Consider the following 19,076-nt stretch of genomic DNA (forward strand, 5'->3'; position numbering starts at 1 on the left):
AATGGTAATATTTGGTTCCCTTCTTTAAAGTAAAAACAATCATACGCATGTTGTGTCTTTGGTGCGTATTGATAGTTATTGCACATACAATATTATGTCTTAGCTATAACTAATATCTCAGGCATAAAATGGCTGTTCCATACGACCTATTTGACATTTTAGATACTTAGAAAATGATAATAAAAAATAATCCTTACAGTCTTAAAAAGACTCATCCAATTCCAAGTTCCTCAACCTTTCTATGCCACGCATCCGTCATACTGAGGAAGGTCATTCTGACCGAAACATCTATGCGACTATTGGGATGCAATAAAGTATTATTTCTTTTGAACATACTCTGGAGTGCCAGAAATTCATTTACAAGAGTTTCTATGTCAGTCACTGATGGGATTTATTCCACCACAATTGACTTTCTACATCACTTGTGTTATGTCAGTCCAGGTAGCTGCAACGGGGCTAAGGAATAGCAGTAGGAAATCTCGCCCTGCACTACTCCCACTAGCTATCCCGGTCCCTGCCTCACGGGTGTGGGTCGGCTGTTCTCAGGCTAAGCCTGACCCCGACAGCTCCTCTCTCACTGATACCATAGGCCTAGAGGGAAGTGGGAGAAGGAATGCCCTATAAGATCTCTAGGGACTGGAGACTAAAGGGGGTCACCCCTAACGAAAGTGAAGCTGCTACTGACAGGGACTGACAAGGGTGTGCGCTGACTAACAACACAAGCAGCACACAGGAAAAATGTGGGAAAGGATTCCCCAAACCAATATGGGAAGGAACCTTACACTAGGAAACAAACACAGGGAAACTGAGTAGAAATCAAAGGATAAGGCAATTCACTCACACAGTCAATTATACACAGAGGGAGGATTGGTGAACACAGAAGGGAAAACACACACACCAACTTATTCACCCAAAACCTCCCAAAAACCAACCACGGAACTTCCTCTATCCAAGATAACCACCTACTCCTCCTGCTAAGGCCTAGCTCTGTAAAAGCGACACTCAGCACAGAACCATGGGAGGCATGGGTTTAAATACAGAGTAGAGACCACTCCTCCCAGGTGCAAATGGGAGGACAGACTAATCAACCAGGAAATCAAGCTGCCTACCAGCAGTGCGCGCGTGCAAGTCAGAAGGTGTGCACCAATACTCACGACACAAAATACTCCTAACAACTTGCAGCAGAATAATGTGGGGTCTTCCACATTCTCAGATGTGGGTGTCCGGCTGTGAGTACTACTTGCAGCATCTATGCGGTTTTGGAGGGAGGGGTCATATACTTTTACATGGAAGACCCCCAGGGCTACCAATGCAAAATCCTGTTAGGCTGTGGCAAAGGTGAAAGATGTAAAATCTGGAAAACATTTTTATGCCAACACTGCAGCACCAACAGTGTGGTATGGTAGCCTAAAAGAATTGCTCCTCATGGCCAGAAAAGTCTCTGCACATTTCAGCTGTTCTTATTTCTCTACCATGACATGTGCTGTGGATATGGCATACACGTGTAAGATATACCGTAAGTAACTAGAGATGAGCGAACACTAAAATGTTCGAGGTTCGAAATTCGATTCGAACAGCCGCTCAATGTTCGTGTGTTCGAATGGGTTTCGAACCCCATTATAGTCTATGGGGAACAGATACTCGTTAAGGGGGAAACCCAAATCCGTGTCTGGAGGGTCACCAAGTCCACTATGACACCCCAGGAAATGATGCCAACACCTCTGGAATGACACTGGGACAGCAGGGGAAGCATGTCTGGGGGCATCTAACACACCAAAGACCCTCTATTACCCCAACATCACTGCCTAACAACTACACACTTTCCACATTCAAAAAAACCTCAATCAAAGTGGGAAAATACCTGGAAACCTTCTTTACTCCCCAAATGGATGGACACAAACCCCAATTTAAGCTCAACAAACAGTAACAACCACCCCTTTAAATCACGTTCCCCATGACAACCACAAATGGAATAGGCAATGGGAATTCCAAAAGCCCTCACCCTTAACTGTCATTTTGAGTGTGTGTGTGTGTGTGTGTGTGTGTGATGTGGTAAGACCTTCCAAAATTCACTTTTCTAGCCCTTAACATGAGCCCTTCCAAACAAAGTTACATGACCTTAAGCTGAGCTACCAGCAGAGATTGAGGCCCTTGGCATGAGTAGAGCCTTGCACCAGCAGTGTTTTTGGCACTTAGGGTGAGTTGAGCCTTGTACCAGCGTGTGTCCCTTAACATCAGGCGGGCCCTAAGTTCTGCGCTTTGCACAAAAGTTCCACATTAACTAGGCTGAATGGTACAAAGATTAGTAGGCCCGAGAACCAGGAACAGGTCTTGCAATGGCTGTCGGATAACGCTTAAAGCACATTGTCCACCAGCCAGGCAGCCTCTACCTCCTCTTACCCAACAGTCTTGTCCTCCTTCCACCCAAAATTCCCAATCTTCCCAGAACAACTGTGGCACCTCACTATGCCGTCCCTAGCCGTCTCAACTTCTCCCGGTGTGGCGTCCCCGCCTTGCACCAGCACGTGTCACTCAACATCAGGTGGGCCCTTAGTTCCGCGCTTTGCTGCAAGGTCCACTTGACCACCGACACTTGGACAAGCGCCTGTGGTCAGGGATGCTGCAGTGCTTATCTTTAATGACAGGCAGGGTGAATGTGGTGGAGTCTGTTCCCCGGGTGCAAACTGGGGTGGCCTATCTCCTCTCCCAGGCCAAAATTCATGGCAGGAGTAGACTGAAACCCTACGACGCTGCAACCTCCAACACAGCTACTAGCGGCAAACGCTAAAACACTGGTGTGGGGAGACGTCAGCAGGCGGTGCTGAAGCTCATCAGCTTGGGGGACAGACAGCACAGTGCCTCCGAGGTCAGGGATGCCATCCTGGCTGAGATGGCATTTTTTTTTCCCTGCTACACCTGGGGCCTGGCATTTTTACGCCTGTGATAATGGCTGGAACCTGGTAGCGGCTCTGGAGCTTGCCAGCCTCCAACACGTTCCATGTTTGGCCCACGTCTAACCTAGTGGTGCAAAGTTTTTTAAAAACATACCCAAATGTACCGAAGCTACTGTTGAAAATGCGGCGCTTGTGCGCCCACTTTTGCAAGTGCACAGGAGTCGCTGCTAGCCTAAAAACACTCTAGCAAGGCCTACATCTGTCCAAACACAGGCTGTTGTCCGTCATTCACACACGCTGAAACCCTACAATACCATATCTTGAGCAGGGTGTGTGAGCTGCACAGACCTTTGATGGAGTTCCATCTACAAAACCCAAGGGTTCCTCAAAGTCAGCAACCAAAGTTTCTGCACCATGAGTTTCCAGGGGTGGCAGAGTTATGGCTAGGGGAAGAGGCATGGATAGGGATGATGTCTAGGGGCAAAAGCAGTGTGGATGTGGAGGCAAGCTAAGCAGGAAAAACTGGGGGTACAAGCTAAGGCATGGACTGGGGTGATGTCTAGGGGCAAAAGCAGTGTGGATGTGGAGGCAAGCTAAGCAGGAAAAACTGGGGGTACAAGCTAAGGCATGGACTGGGGTGATGTCTAGGGGCAAAAGCAGTGTGGATGTGGAGGCAAGCTAAGCAGGAAAAACTGGGGGTACAAGCTAAGGCATGGACTGGGGTGATGTCTAGGGGCAAAAGCAGTGTGGATGTGGAGGCAAGCAAAGCAGGGAAAATGGTGGCTAGAGGCAAAGGGATGTCCATAGGCAGCAAGGGCAAAGATGCAAAACTCTCCCGTTTAAAGAATTTTCCTGACTTGTTTCCCCACAAAACATTCCTGGGAGGAGGGCTGAAACACCACCTGTTAGATTGACCCCAGCTACGAGCTGAAAACGCTGCAACACTGGTGTGGGGAGACGTCAGCAGGCTGGGCTGAAGCTCATCAGCTTGGGAGACGGACAGCACACTGCCTCTGAGGTCAGGGATGCCATCCTGGATGAGATGGCAATTTGTTTATCCCCGCTGCCCCTGGGGCCAGGTTTTTTAGCTTGTTGGAGGGCTCTGGAGCTTGCCAGCCTCCAACACGTTCCATGCCTGGCCCACATGTTCAATGTAGTGGTGCAATGATTTTTAAAAACATACCCCAAATTAGCTGAGCTAAGGGTGAAAGTGCGGCACTTGGACACCCACTTTCCCAAGTCTACAGTACCTGGAGCTAGCCGCAATACACTCCAGCAAGGCCTACATCTGCCTGAAGCACCTACTGTTGTGCGAGGTCACCACATGCTCTAACCCTAGATACCGTATGTTCAGCAGGGTGTGTGAGCAGCAGAGACCTTTGATGGAGTACCAGCTACAAAACCCAAGGGTTCCTCAGAGTCAGCTCCCTCACTTTCTGCACCATGAGTTTCCATGGGTGGCAGACTTATGGCTAGAGGCACAGGCATGGATAGGGGTGATGTGTAGGGGCAAAAGCAGTGTGGATGTGGAGGCAAGCTAAGCAGCAAAAACTGGGGGTACAAGCAGCCGGTGACATCATCACTGACAAGCACAGCTGTCTGTCAGCTGACAGGCTGACTTTCACCAAAATGAACAGACAATGGATAGACTCATCATATACATGTCAGTTACATGACAAATTTAGTGCAATTTGCAAGTCCAAGATGGTTTGGAGATCTGCGGAGAGGAATCTCACCACCTCTTGCGGGTGCCATCATTTGGAAGGCAAGCCCTGGGCTCAGTGGGTGAGAGCAAGCGCAGGATAATCGTCGTTTGGCCTGGCGGCCACTGCCTCTTCCACTGTTGACAGGGCTGGCGCTGCAGTCCAGACCAGGAGCCAGGACACCTCCACATCTGCCTCTGACACTTTGGGGAGTTCACCCTTATCCTCACCTTTTCCTGCCATTTCTCCTTTTGCCCGCGCCATCATGCGCCTCTTCCCAGCAACTCCCCATCTCCCAAGCCTTTCATTTCATGCTAAAGTACAGCGCAACCCACCCACATGCCCAAGGCTTCAACGGCCTCATCTCAAGAAATCTGGCCCAGGAGATGTTGGAATCCCGGCTGGGGGACACTCTGCCCTTTTTGGGCAGAGTGTCTACTGCGCCACCGCACTGTGCCGTCCACACCAGCACTTTCCCCCAAACATGAGGCGGTCCCTAAATTCAGCGCTTAGCCCTAAAGTTCCATGTGACCAGTTACGAATGGACAAGTGCATGCGGACAGGGACGCTACCTTTCAATTTGGGCACAGTGGTTGAATGTAGTTGAGGCGTGGACCGGGTCGCAAAATGTGGTGGCCTGACTTGTCTCCCCACACAACATTCCTGGGAGGAGGGCTGAAACACCACCCTCCTCCGCTGTTAAATTGACCCCAGCTACGAGCTGGAAACGCTGCAACACTGGTGTGGGGAGACGTCAGCGGGCCGTGCTGAAGCTCATCAGCTTGGGGGCCAGACAGCACACTGCCTACAAAGTGAGTCATGCCATCCTCGATGAGACGGCAATGTGGTTTTTGCCACTGCACCTGGGCCCAGGCATGTTGTCATGTGTGATAATGGCCGTAACCTGGGATTGGCTCTGTAGCTTGGCAGCCTGCAACATATTCCATGCCTGGGCCACGTTTTTAACTCATTGCTGCTAATCTTTTGAAAAAGGTACCCCAATGTTCCTGAGCTACTGGTGAAAGTGTGGCGCTTGTGCGGATAGTTTTTAAAGTGTATAGTTGCCGCTGCTAGCCTCTATGCACTCCTACAACGCCTGTACCTGCTGGAACAACGGCTGTTGTGCGACGTCTCCACACTGCTGGCACTAAACATATCATGTGTTGAGCAGAGTGTGTGAGCAGCACAGACCTTTGATGTAGTTCCAACTCCAAAACCCTCGGGTTCGTCAAAGTCAACTCCCTCAGTTGCTCAACCATGAGTGGCCATGGGTGGCAGACTTATGTGAAATCCCATCCCATCCATTGCACTGGACACGAAACATTAGCATGCGCTCAGCACAACTTCGGATATGGCAGATGCGTTAAGCAGGGTGCAGGGTACAACACAGACCAGGCCCGAGCACCAGGAACAGGTGTTAGAAATACTGCAGCATCTGCCATTTCCTTCCAATTTTGGGGTTTTGGACCCGCCACCGACTTGTCTGGACCTAAGTGGGGATCATGAGACACAGTTGCCATCAAGGCAAGCTGTGGTCATGTGCGGTTTGCAGTAAGGGGGCAGTGCGCAATTGGAAGAGGAGTTGGTGGATGACGAGGCCACCGACCCCACATGGACAGGGGTGATGTCTAGGGGCTAAAGCAGTGTAGATGTAGAGGGAAGCTAAATCAACAAAAAACCTGGGTAGAAGCAAAGGCATAAACTGGGGTGATGTTTAGGGGTGAAAGCAGAGTAGATGTGGAGGGAAGCTAAGCAGCAAAAACAGTGGGTAGAAGCAAAGGCATGCAAAACTCTACCCTGTTGGAAGACTTATTCCTAGGTCTGGAACACGTTAATGGCCCCCCTGGACAAATTACTGCCACTCAGGGGCCTAGTGTCACCAGGAGGGACAAGTATAGGCGCATGTTGTGGGAATACCTGGCCGACACCAGCTCTGTCCTCTCCGATCCCTCTGTGCTCTACAGCCTAAACTTATTTTCTCATCTTTTTTTCTGAACTGCACATCTCTTGCCTGCTTCCTTTGGGATCTTAGAAATGGTGGTCCACTTCCACAGATGGTAACTTCAATAGACAGTGTAACGGGAGTAGCTGAGGGATCGCTGTCTTAACCACTTTTTGGCACAAAATTAACTTCCAAAGCCAAATATGGTGCAAGTATATGATGCAAGGACACCTACACACCTATCTCTGACACATTGGGGAGTTCACCCTCATGCACCCTTTTGGCCTGCACCATCATGCGCCTCTTCCCAGCCACTCCACATTTCCCAAGCTTTTCATTGCAGGCAGAAGTACAATACAACCCACCCCCATGCCCAAGCCTGTAACAGCCTCATCGATAAACTGCTGGCCCTGGAGATGTTGGTGTTTGTTTATGCTTCTGGAGACCCAGGCCTTCCGTCAGCAGATGGCAGCTGGGGCACCTCCTTATGCTGGGCCTAGCCGTTACTACTTCTCTTGGTGTGCTGTCTCTGCCTTGCGCCTGCATGTGTCCCATAACATCAGTCGGGCCCAGAGCTCTGCGCTTTGCTGCAAGGTCCACTTGACCACCGACACATGGACAAGCGCCTGTGGTCAGGGATGCTGCAGTGCTTATCTTTAATGACAGGCAGGGTGAATGTGGTGGAGTCTGTTCCCCGGGTGCAAACTGGGGTGGCCTATCTCCTCTCCCAGGCCAAAATTCATGGCAGGAGTAGACTGAAACCCTACGAAGCTGCAACCTCCACCCCAGCTACTAGCGGAAAACACTGTAACACTGGCATGGGGAGATGTCAGCAGGCCGTGCTGAAACTGATCAGCTTGGGGGACAGACAGCACAGTGCCTCCGAGGTCAGGGATGCCATCCTGGCTGAGATGGCATTTTTTTTTCCCTGCTACACCTGGGGCCTGGCATTTTTGCGCCTGTGATAATGGCTGGAACCTGGTAGCAGATCTGGAGCTTGCCAGACTCAAACACAGTCCACGCATGGCCCACGTTTTCCAACTTGTTGGTGCCATGTTTCTTTGAAACCCACACCATTGTGCCTGATATACAGGTCAAAGTGGGGCCATTTTCGTAAGTGAGAACTAGCCTCTGCTAGGCAGAAAACATTCAGAGCACACTCCTCTCATCTTCGCACCGTTGGCTGGCGGAGGAAGACGAGGGGGTTGGAGTGGCATCTGATGTCCCTATCCCACACGAGGCTAGAGGGTGCACTTCAGTGCATCCCATTGCTTCACCACAAATGGTGTGAAGGGGAGTGGAAAATGGAGGAAATGGAGAGTGACCCTTACAGTTGGGGCCAGCAAAGGCATGCCAAGTAACACACTGGCACACATGGCTGACTTCATCTTGGGTTGCTTTTCAACACATATTTCACATCATGAAGAACAAATAATACTGGATTTTTTCAAGCCTCGAACCCCGGTCTAGGTCTAATGTCTGTTCCTTTCTTATATTAGGGGAGAGGGAAAAAAAATTACTTCAGTGATACGTTTAGCGTACATAGACTGGCTATTAATGTGTATCCCACTTAGTGTTGTTAGGGTTACACACCGTCACAACCTGGCTAAAGCTTCTATAGCTGTTAATAAAGTCAACATAACTTTACGGTATCCAAAAAGACAGCTGGTACCGACAGAGAGCAAGACAAATGTCACCCAAAGCTGTGAGCTCTGAACACCCACAGTGACTTTGGCGTCATCATCATTATAAGGGAGCGGGTGGTAATAAATAACTTGGCAGTGCCTAAAACCCAAAAAGCTTATACAACTATATTTACATTAAGATACACAAATGAAACTTTTCAGTAGCATGTCATGAGACAAGCTGATAAGCTCTTCCTTTGTGCAGTGCTATTTGAAAGTTAAACGCTGCCTTTATTTTAATTCTGGAGAAGGTGCAGACATTAGATTTAGAACATGTCTTCATTGTCCAAATCCTCTATATAGGTAACGTGTTTTTCGGGACGAGCTGTCTGGGAACGAGCTGGTGCAGCACTGACAACCTGGGTGAATATGGCAAGAGCCTGAGATGTAGGGTGAATGAATCCCCAAATTATTTGTGGAATTCCCAGTGAGACAATGGCACTGTATACCAGTATTAAAAATTGTGGGTGCACATAACCCCCATATATTCTTTGAATTCCCAGTCAGACAATGGCACTGTATACCAGTAGTAAAAATTGTGGGTGCACATAACCCCAATATATTCTTTGAATTCCCAGTCAGACAATGGCACTGTATACCAGTATTAAAAATTGTGGGTGCACATAACCCCCATATATTCTTTGAATTCCCAGTCAGACAATGGCACTAAATACCAGTAGTAAAAATTGTGGGTGCACATAACCCCCATATATTCTTTGAATTCCCAGTCAGACAATGGCACTGTATACCAGTATTAAAAATTGTGGGTGCACATAACCCCCATATATTCTTTGAATTCCCAGTCAGACAATGGAACTGTATAGCAGTAGCAAAAATTGTGGGTGCACGTAACCCCCATATATTCTTTGAATTCCCAGTCAGACAATGGCACTGTATACCAGTAGTAAAAATTGTGGGTGCACATAACCCCAATATATTCTTTGAATTCCCAGTCAGACAATGGCACTGTATACCAGTATTAAAAATTGTGGGTGCACATAACCCCCATATATTCTTTGAATTCCCAGTCAGACAATGGCACTGTATACCAGTAGTAAAAATTGTGGGTGCACATAACCCCAATATATTCTTTGAATTCCCAGTGAGACAATGGCACTGTATACCAGTATTAAAAATTGTGGGTGCACATAACCCCCATATATTCTTTGAATTCCCAGTCAGACAATGGCACTGTATACCAGTAGTAAAAATTGTGGGTGCACATAACCCCAATATATTCTTTGAATTCCCAGTCAGACAATGGCACTGTATACCAATTTTAAAAATTGTGGGTGCACATAACCCCCATATATTCTTTGAATTCCCAGTCAGACAATGGCACTGTATACCAGTAGTAAAAATTGTGGGTGCACATAACCCCAATATATTCTTTGAATTCCCAGTGAGACAATGGCACTGTATACCAGTATTAAAAATTGTGGGTGCACATAACCCCCATATATTCTTTGAATTCCCAGTCAGACAATGGCACTGTATACTAGTAGTAAAAATTGTGGGTGCACATAACCCCAATATATTCTTTGAATTCCCAGTCAGACAATGGCACTGTATACCAGTATTAAAAATTGTGGGTGCACATAACCCCCATATATTCTTTGAATTCCCAGTCAGACAATGGAACTGTATAGCAGTAGCAAAAATTGTGGGTGCACGTAACCCCCATATATTCTTTGAATTCCCAGTCAGACAATGGCACTGTATACCAGTAGTAAAAATTGTGGGTGCACATAACCCCAATATATTCTTTGAATTCCCAGTCAGACAATGGCACTGTATACCAGTATTAAAAATTGTGGGTGCACATAACCCCCATATATTCTTTGAATTCCCAGTGAGACAATGGAACTGTATAGCAGTAGCAAAAATTGTGGGTGCACGTAACCCCCATATATTCTTTGAATTCCCAGTCAGACAATGGCACTGTATACCAGTAGTAAAAATTGTGGGTGCACATAACCCCAATATATTCTTTGAATTCCCAGTCAGACAATGGCACTGTATACCAGTATTAAAAATAGTGGGTGCACATAACCCCCATATATTCTTTGAATTCCCAGTCAGACAATGGCACTGTATACCAGTATTAAAAATTGTGGGTGCACGTAACCCCCATATATTCTTTGAATTCCCAGTCAGACAATGGCACTATATACCAGTAGTAAAAATTGTGGGTGCACATAACCCCCATATATTCTTTGAATTCCCAGTCAGACAATGGCACTGTATACCAGTATTAAAAATTGTGGGTGCACATAACCTCCATATATTCTTTGAATTCCCAGTGAGACAATGGAACTGTATAGCAGTAGCAAAAATTGTGGGTGCACGTAACCCCCATATATTCTTTGAATTCCCAGTCAGACAATGGCACTGTATACCAGTATTAAAAATTGTGGGTGCACATAACCCCCATATATTCTTTGAATTCCCAGTGAGACAATGGAACTGTATAGCAGTAGCAAAAATTGTGGGTGCACGTAACCCCCATATATTCTTTGAATTCCCAGTCAGACAATGGCACTGTATACCAGTAGTAAAAATTGTGGGTGCACATAACCCCAATATATTCTTTGAATTCCCAGTGAGACAATGGCACTGTATACCAGTATTAAAAATTGTGGGTGCACATAACCCCCATATATTCTTTGAATTCCCAGTCAGACAATGGCACTGTATACCAGTAGTAAAAATTGTGGGTGCACATAACCCCAATATATTCTTTGAATTCCCAGTGAGACAATGGCACTGTATACCAGTATTAAAAATTGTGGGTGCACATAACCCCCATATATTCTTTGAATTCCCAGTCAGACAATGGCACTGTATACCAGTAGTAAAAATTGTGGGTGCACATAACCCCAATATATTCTTTGAATTCCCAGTCAGACAATGGCACTGTATACCAGTATTAAAAATTGTGGGTGCACATAACCCTCATATATTCTTTGAATTCCCAGTCAGACAATGGCACTGTATACCAGTATTAAAAATTGTGGGTGCACATAACCCCAATATATTCTTTGAATTCCCAGTGAGACAATGGAACTGTATAGCAGTAGCAAAAATTGTGGGTGCACGTAACCCCCATATATTCTTTGAATTCCCAGTCAGACAATGGCACTATATACCAGTAGTAAAAATTGTGGGTGCACATAACCCCAATATATTCTTTGAATTCCCAGTGAGACAATGGCACTGTATAGCAGTAGCAAAAATTGTGGGTGCACGTCACCCCAATATATTCTTTGAATTCCCAGTCAGACAATGGCACTATATACCAGTAGCAAAAATTGTGGGTGTATATAGCCCCAATTCTATTGCTAGGGGACTTTCAGGGTATTTCTGAGGTGAAGGTGGGGGGGCACACCGTTGGAACGGGGATTTGGGGTGTATATATGGGGTATACGGGAATACACTGTCAGTGTGTTCCATTCAGGATCCTGGGAAAGCTGGGTTGCGGCGATTGAGCCCGTCAGTGCCACGTTACACTGACAAGCTTCTCCCTGGAATTGAAGTTATATGTAAGCCCAATATATTCTTTGAATTCCCAGTGAGACAATGGCACCATATGGCAGTAGCAAAAATAGTGGGTGTATATAGCCCCAATCCTATTGCTAGGGGACTTGCAGGGTATTTCTGGGGTGAAGGTGGGGGGGCACACCGTTGGAACGGGTATCGGGGGTATATATCGGGTATACGGGAATACACTGACAGTGTATTCCATTCAGGATCCTGGGAAAGCTGGGTTGCGGCGATTGAGCCCGTCAGTGCCACGTTACACTGACAAGCTTCTCCCTGGAATTTAGCTCTTATAAGAGCTGTTGTGGTTGTCTTCTCCTTCCTATCTAGCCTGTCCCTGCCTACCCAGAATCTAAGCCCTAGCTAACTGGACGGAAACCTCCGTCCCCGGTGAATTGCAAGCTCAGAATGACGCGAAGCTGGGCGGCGCTGTTCTTTTAAATTAGAGGTCACATGTTTTCGGCAGCCAATGGGTTTTGCCTACTTTTTTCAACGTCACCGGTGTCGTAGTTCCTGTCCCACCTACCCTGCGCTGTTATTGGAGCAAAAAAGGCGCCAGGGAAGGTGGGAGGGGAATCGAGTAATGGCGCACTTTACCACGCGGTGTTCGATTCGATTCGAACATGCCGAACAGCCTAATATCCGATCAAACATGAGTTCGATAGAACACTGTTCGCTCATCTCTATAAGTAACCCTTTAGGAGATTTCTAATCTCTTTGTACTGTAAAATGCAATATTGTCTAATGAATGAATTAGTGCCGGTACCTCAGACTAATCTCCTTTGTCTGGCTTCCTCTCAGCTCAACAACATTTTGACTTATGTATCACTGACAATAATAAAAGTCACCAGACTGATGAAATCTGTACAAAACGACTAATAGTCAGGCGTGGCCAAGACTTCAAGATCTTGTTGCAAAAATTGATCAATGGTGGCTCTGAACTGAAGAGAGAAAGTATAATGTTTGTAATAGAAGCAGGTAAGTCATTGCGCACCTACCCATTATAAAGAGCTTAATCCTATTGTGTAACTACAAATGCTTGAGATTGACAATACCAGCCGGTGCAAGAAGGCGAAGGGTTTAGTAGCGTCACCATAGAATGATGGATGAACTGAATATGGTCCGAGGATGTTCTTTTGTGTTAAAGGGAGTCAGTCACCAGAACAGTCCCTATTAAAGTGTAAAAAGAGTTAGATAGCTGTGGTTTTGGTGATTTAAACTTTTTTTTTTTTTTACTTTCCCAATTAGTACATCAGTTACTTATTACATATTACTTAGTACATATAAGCTTTTTTCCTAATATGCTAATGAGTTTTTTTGGAGTAACAATGGTGTCACTATTGCTCTCATCACACCCAGAGACTTAACTTGAAGCTCCCGGGGCCAAGTGCAAAATTTGTAATGGGGCCCCTACCTACCTTGTATCATTTAGTATAATTTATCTGTCAGAGGGCCCATTGTGACTCCCCCTAAGAGTTCTGGGTCTTTAGTAACTGCCACCACTGCACCACCTATTAGCTACACCCTGATTGCACCAAAGAGCTATGTGCTCCAGCACGCAGTCGCCCCATCCCTCCCTGCCTGGTCCTGTAAGTCATTGCACAAAGGTTGCTTTGGTGAGATGAGAGTAATAGTGATACCCCTGTTGCTCCAAATAACTCATTAGCATATCAGCAAAAAAGTGCTGATTGAGAAGCAGAAAAAGCAAGTTATTCATTGGAATCTCGGCTATATGACCGTGCTTATGGTTTAATACTGAATCTTATGGTGCCGACCTATAACACAATAAGAATATTTCCAAAAAAATGGAAAGCAAGCCAGGGATATGACAAACAGCAAAGGCTGTTGATGGACCCCGTTCATTACAATGGGGTCTGCTGGATTTCTATTATATTATTATTAGTGTCTATCACCATGCTGGATTAAGTCATGCAGTTTGCTTCTCAGGTACATTCTTCGATGTATGCCGTCCATACTATTGGTGTCTAATGCACTATCTACATTATATTTCCAAAAGTGACGCAGTTTTGGAAATTGCAGCAGTCAATAATATCTACAGAAACGCCGGTGGCTTCCCCATAGATATAATGGTAACAGAAAGTCCATGGACGAAAACTCTGCAGGAAGAACTGTGATGCGTTCCCATGGTTTTTCCTGCAGTGCTTTTGCGCTGCGTATCATCCCGAGGGGCCTTAGCCTTAAAGCACCATAAGACACCAGTATTATAGATAGCAAATGTTAGGTAGGGACCCTATTATATATTTTGCATCTCAGCCGAGAAGCTTCTAGTTATGCCCCTAACGTTGTCCATGTGCGGCCATTCAGTGGTTGTGTTGTGAGTTTCAGTCTGTCAAGGGTTTTGGTTGCATGTCACAATATTATATTAAATTTGTTGCTGGAGGAACTGAAGTCCTAAACATAACGCAACAAAAGGTAAAGGTGGACAGATCAGTAGAGCCCAGGGGTCACTGCAGTCATATTCCAGTTTTACACCCTTTTATGCTTACCTTAAACAGTCCTAGAAAAAACAGTAGCCATTTTAGGTACAGTCAATTCACATTGTTCTTACTGCAGGGACAGACATCAGCTGGAGCTAGGGACAGTGTTAGAAGACGGATAGAAGTTCAGGGAAAGAGGATTGCTAATCAAGGGAAAGTATAGGGAGGCAGGGATGCTGATAGCGGGGAGGCTGAGTCATCAGCAGCATCAGCAGCTTCCCTGCTCTCACCTCCCCCTGTTTACACACAGCAGACAGTGCTCAGTGAACAACAAGTGCTCTATGGTGGCTAATTAGCAAATCAATAAAAGCGGGCTAACTAAAAAACAGCTGAGAGGATTAATGAATAAAAGATATGTCTGGAATAGCCTTTCTAAAGGCTATGCAAATATATGCTTAGTTAAAAATCACTATAACCAATGATAGATTCCCTTTAATATCAGGCAGGTTTTTTCATGAGTACAAGGGCTAGCGGATAATGCTTCCAGCTTCTTTTCTACCAACCAGTCAGCCACTACCTCCAGTCATCTTCATACCCAAGAGTCTGCTCCTCCTTCCTCCTAACATGCCCAATCTTCCCAGCAGAGTCATCCCACCCTTGTCCTCTCCCAGGAGCTACCAGAATAATTTCTTTGTCCTGATGTCCTGAACAGTACACCATATACTCCCGATAGTCTTTCAAATCTCTATTTCAAACTCCCCATTCATTTTCATGTTGCATATCTCAGCCTACCAGAAATATTACCTTAAAGATGACCTTTCATGTCCTCGGGCACATGTGGTTTTATATACCGCTAGAATGCAAACAGTGTGCTGAATTCAGTGCACTGTCAGCTTTCCCATTATGTGCCCCGGGTGAAGAGCTATGGGTGAATTTACCAATAGCTCTTCACTGTCAGAAGAGCATTCTTGTCGGTCTAGCTGGGATCGCCCCTCCTGACAGTAGTGTGTAGCTACATAGACTAGCACTCAGATGGCGTTCCTCTCCGCTTAGCGTGATGGCTGGACGGTAAGAAACGTTCCCTCACACTACAGAGCTACAGACACTGCTGTCAGGAGGGGTGATTCCAGTTAGACTTAGCTATTAGCTCTTCCACCGAGGCACATAACGAGAACAACAGTGAATTCAGCGCACTGTCAGCTTTCTAGCGGTATATAAAACCACATATGCACGAAGACATGAAAGGTCCTCTTTAAACACTTTGTACATGCTATTAGAATCTGCATCCCGGATCACTGAAAGTCTCCCACTCCCCTGTTGTTGACACATTTCAGAACTTACAGGACTACTGAGACATTATGGGACCACCAATAGCAGTGCAAAGTAAATTAAAAATATCAACTGTATGTAAGATTGAAATCCAAGGTACATTGTAGGTAAACATATAAGGATACTTAAAAACAGTCTTTATCTTCTCAGTTCTAGAGAGGTTTCAGTGGCTCAGCTTATAAGTAACACTTTATAGGCTGCTGATACCCAGAATAAATAGTGAACATGTAGAAGTGGTGCAGAAGTGACTTTACCAAACCTCACTAGATTCCTTCCCATAATATGGGAAGTTGGTATGTCAGCGCTCAGATATCCAAGTATTTCCTTAATAAATCTGTGAGCCCCTCTATTTTCTCCATGAAGCTGACATACAGTAGCTTCATTTCTCAGGCATGCTCTGCCCTGTTCCCATACTTTGGATGTTATACATCTGACTGCCTTTCCAATAAAGATTGTTCAGGATGTAATTAACCAGCTTTTCACTTTTCTCAAGATTGCTGCTAAAATTACATTCTAACTTATAGGATTTTCTATGAAACTTCAGAAATTCATCATATGATTATTGATCAACAATTATATCTCCCTGGTTAAAGATGACATCAGAGTCTCCTGAGTTCTGAAGAAATAAAGCAAAAGATCAATAGTTTTGACAGTACAATTCTAGATTCTAAGCTGCACATACAATATTATTATAAAAGAAATGAGAATAAGATGGCAAAAACAATCTGTAGAATTTTATTTTTGGTGGAAAAATAAAGAAAGGAATTTGTCAAGTTTCACAGCAAATAAAGGAAATGTAATTGCCCCCACTGGCAAGTTCATAATGAAAATATCTATTTGGCCATAAAGCACTTAACTGAGTCTGCAGAAGCATTTATTCTCAGCACCAGAGAACATTGCACAGGGCTTCTCATCATGAATCACAATCCTTTCAATATACAATATACATGATTAGCATGGCCTATAAGGCCTGTATGCAGGGCCGGGTTTAGACAAAATGGGGCCCTGGGCAAAATTCAAAGTGGGGCCCCACTTGTACATACAACATAGTCACATTCTGTTAATTCAATGTGCTGCAGTGCCTATCACTGATATTTACAGAGGTGTTCTTAATGTCTTTTAGGCCGGGGCCCCGCGTACTGGAAACACCGCGATTTGCTTGCAGCGGAGACACTGCAGGAAAAATTGCGGCGTTGTACTGTGCAGGCAAAGTGGATCTGATTCATGCGAATTCCATCCCCACTTTGCAGAAAAGATCACAGCGCAGACACGCTGCGATTTGCAAAGCTGTTGCGGCTTGGCAAATCGCAGCATGTCAATTATATCTATGTGGTGATCACTATACCAAGATTAAATACTGTCATGTCACCCACTGACCGCTATACCAGGACTAAATACTGTCGCATCACATACTGACCACTATACTAAGACTAAATACTGTCGCATCACATACTGACCACTATACTAAGACTAAATACTGTCACATCACATACTGACCATTATACTAAGACTAAATACTGTCACATCACCCACTGACCACTATACCATAACTAAATACTGTCACGTCACCTGGTGATCACTATACCATGACTAAATACTGTCATGTCACCCGCTGACCACTATACCAGGACTAAATACTGTCACATCACATACTGACCGCTATACTAAGACTAAATACTGTCACATCACCCACTGACCGCTATACCATAACTAAATACTGTCAGGTCACCAGCTGACCGCTATACCAGGACTAAAAATACTGTCACATCACATACTGACCGCTATACTAAGACTAAATACTGTCACGTCAGCCGCTGACCACTAGACCAGGATTAAATATTGTCACGTCACCTGTTGACCGCTATACCTGGACTAATATCCAAAAAAGAAAGGGATTAAAGGGGTTGTCCCATCACAAGGATCCTATCTATACTGCTTGTTAATGTGGATGTAAGACTTTTCCTAAATAAACTGCTACAGCAAAACTGCTTTGTGTGTCCACTATCTTACTTTATTCAATTTTTTGTGGCCACAGCCCTGACCTAGCTGCTCCTGAGTCAAATGATGTATCTGCTGCTCTCAGGGAGGATGGGCTAAGTGCAGGGAGCGAGCCTGTGTATCTAGCTATTCCTGTGTCTACACCACATGTGACCTAGCTTCCTGCACTCAGATAGAGGAGCTGGTTTCATTTCTTCTGTTCTCCCAGTTATCAGGCTAGCTAATTCAATTGTGTTCATTATGGCAGAGACAGGCAGTCTCTGTATGTAACACAGAATGGAGTTGCTGCTGCCTGTACTTCATAGTCCAATATGGGTGGGCGGAGCTACACGCTAATTTGTGGGTGGAGTTAAACGGCAGGTTGCCTGTGAAACCCCGCCCACCAAATGATGCAAGAAACCAGGAAGAAAGAAGATTTTACAAGAGTGAAGACTGCTGAGTATGTGAGGTGGGAATACCCCTTTAACAATCCCAGAAGGTTGAAAATACTCAGCATATGTCCAAAATTATACAACAATAAATTTTTATTAATGAAAAATTCACATCACTTAAAAACATACAATAGACACATAGGACACCATATCCAACAAAACAGGTAGCCTGGCTATACCAGGACTAAATACTGTCATGTTACCTACTGACCACTATACCAGGACTAAATACTGTCATGTCACCCACTGACCACTATACCAGGACTAAATGCTGTCACGTCACATACTGACCGCTATACTAAGACTAAATACTGTCACGTCAGCCGCTGACCGCTATAACTGGACTAAATACTGTCACGTCAGCCGCTGACCACTAGACCAGGACTAAATATTGTCACATCACATACTGACCGCTATAGTAAGACTAAATACTGTCACGTCAGCCGCTGACCACTAGACCAGGACTAAATATTGTCACGTCACCTGCTGACCGCTATAACTGGACTAAATACTGTCACGTCAGCTGCTGACCGCTATACCAGGACTAAATACTGTCACGTCAGCCGCTGACCGCTATACCAGGACTAAATACTGTCATGTCACCTGCTGACCGATATACCAGGACTAAATACTGTCACGTCAGCCGCTGACCGCTATACCAGGACTAAATACTGTCACGTCACCTGCTGACCGCTATACCAGGACTAAATACTGTCATGTCACCCGCTGACAGCTATACCAGGACTAAATACTGTCACGTCAGCCGCTGACCGCTATACCAGGACTAAATACTGTCACGTCAGCTGCTGACCGCTATACCAGGACTAAATACTGTCACATCACCCGCTGACCACTATATCAGGACTAAATACTGTCACGTCAGCTGCTGACCGCTATACCTGGACTAAATACTGTCACGTCACCTGCTGACCGCTATACCAGGACTAAATACTGTCACGTCAGCTGCTGACCGCTATACCAGGACTAAATACTGTCACATCACCCACTGACCACTATACCAGGACTAAATACTGTCACGTCAGCCGCTGACCACTATACCAGGACTAAATACTGTCACGTCAGCCGCTGACCGCTATACCAGGACTAAATACTGTC

This window comes from Leptodactylus fuscus, chromosome 7, assembly GCF_031893055.1.
Source record: "Leptodactylus fuscus isolate aLepFus1 chromosome 7, aLepFus1.hap2, whole genome shotgun sequence".
NCBI classification, from domain to species: Eukaryota; Metazoa; Chordata; class Amphibia; order Anura; family Leptodactylidae; genus Leptodactylus; species Leptodactylus fuscus.